Below are 2,071 nucleotides of genomic sequence, written 5' to 3'. Positions count from 1 at the left end.
TTTCAATTCTATTCCTCTAAAAATGAATCCTCCTGCTGTGTTTGCTTTTTTATGGCCTTATTAACCTGTGTCACTATTTTTGGTGATTTGTGTATCTGTGCCCCCGATCCCTCTGTTCCTCTACCCCATTTTGACTCTTATCATCCAAGCAGTATGTGGCCTCCTTATTCTCACAAACACACACATAATCAATCACACTCACTCACAAACACACACATAATCAATCACAAACACACACACTCACAAACACACCAATCAATCACACTCACAAACACACACAATCAATCACACTCACAAACACACACAATCAATCACACTCACAAACACACACAATCAATCACACTCACAAACACACACAATCAATCACACTCACAAACACACACAATCAATCACACTCACAAACACACACAATCAATCACACTCACAAACACACACAATCAATCACACTCACAAACACACACAATCAATCACACTCACAATCACACACATAATCACACACATAATCACACACATAATCACACTCACTCATAATCACATTTTTTTATTCGTTCATGGGATGTGGGCGTCGCTGGCGAGGCCGCATTATTGCCATCCTAATTGCCCTTGAGAAGGTGGTGATGAGCCGCCTTCTTGAACCGCTGCAGTCCGTGTGGTGAAGGTTCTCCCACAGTGCTGTTAGGAAGGGAGTTCCAGGATTTTGACCCAGTGACAATGAAGGAACGGCGATATATTTCCAAGTCGGGATGGTGTGTGACTTGGAGGGGGAACGTGCAGGTGGTGTTGTTCCCATGTGCCTGCTGCTCTTGTCCTTCTAGGTGGTAGAGTCGCGGGTTTGGGAGGTGCTGTCGAAGAAGCCTTGGCGAGTTGCTGCAGTGCATCCTGTGGATGGTACACACTGCAGCCACAGTGCACCGGTGGTGAAGGGAGTGAATGTTTAGGGTGGTGGATGGGGTGCCAATCAAGCGGGCTGCTTTGTCCTGGATGGTGTCGAGCTTCTTGGGTGTTGTTGGAGCTGCACTCATCCAGCAAGTGGAGAGTATTCCATCACACTCCTGACTTGTGCCTTGTAGATGGTGGAAAGGCTTTGGGGAGTCAGGAGGTGAGTCACTCGCTGCAGAATACCCAGCCTCTGACCTGCTCTTGCGCCACAGTATTTATATGCTGGTCCAGTTAAGTTTCTGGTCAATGGTGACCCCTGGATGTTGATGGTGGGGGATTCGGCGATGGTAATTGCCGTTGAATGTCAAGGGGAGGTGGTTAGACTCTCTCTTGTTGGAGATGGTCATTGCCTGGCACTATCTGGCGCGAATGTTACTTGCCACTTATGAGCCCAAGCCTGGATGTTGTCCAGGTCTTGCTGCATGCGGGCTTGGACTGCTCATTATTTGAGGGGTTGCGAATGGAACTGAACACTGTGCAATCATCAGCGAACATCCCCATTTCTGACCTTATGATGGAGGGAAGGTCATTGATGAAGCAGCTGAAGAAGGTTGGGCCTAGGACACTGCCCTGAGGAACTCCTGCAGCAATGTCCTACTCATAAACAACCACACTCATAACCACACTCACACATAAACAATCACATTCATAATCACACTCAATCAATCTCAATCAATCACTCAATCACTCAATCACTCATCACTCATCACTCAATCACTCAATCAATCACTCAATCAATCACTCAATCAATCACTCAATCAATCACTCAATCAATCACTCAATCAATCACTCATCAATCACTCAATCAATCACTCAATCAATCACTCAATCAATCACTCAATCAATCACTCAATCACACTCATCAATCACACTCAATCAATCACACTCAATCAATCAACTCAATCTCAATCACTCAATCAATCACACTCAATCAATCACACTCAATCAATCAATCACACTCAATCAATCAATCACACTCAATCACACTCAATCACACTCAATCAATCAATTCACACTCAATCAATCAATCACACTCAATCAATCAATCAATCACACTCAATCAATCAATCACACTCAATCAATCAATCACACTCAATCAATCAATCACACTCAATCAATCACACTCAATCAA

Source organism: Heptranchias perlo, chromosome 18, assembly GCF_035084215.1.
Source record: "Heptranchias perlo isolate sHepPer1 chromosome 18, sHepPer1.hap1, whole genome shotgun sequence".
Classification (NCBI taxonomy): Eukaryota; Metazoa; Chordata; class Chondrichthyes; order Hexanchiformes; family Hexanchidae; genus Heptranchias; species Heptranchias perlo.
Note: the sequence above shows the minus strand (reverse complement) of the source record.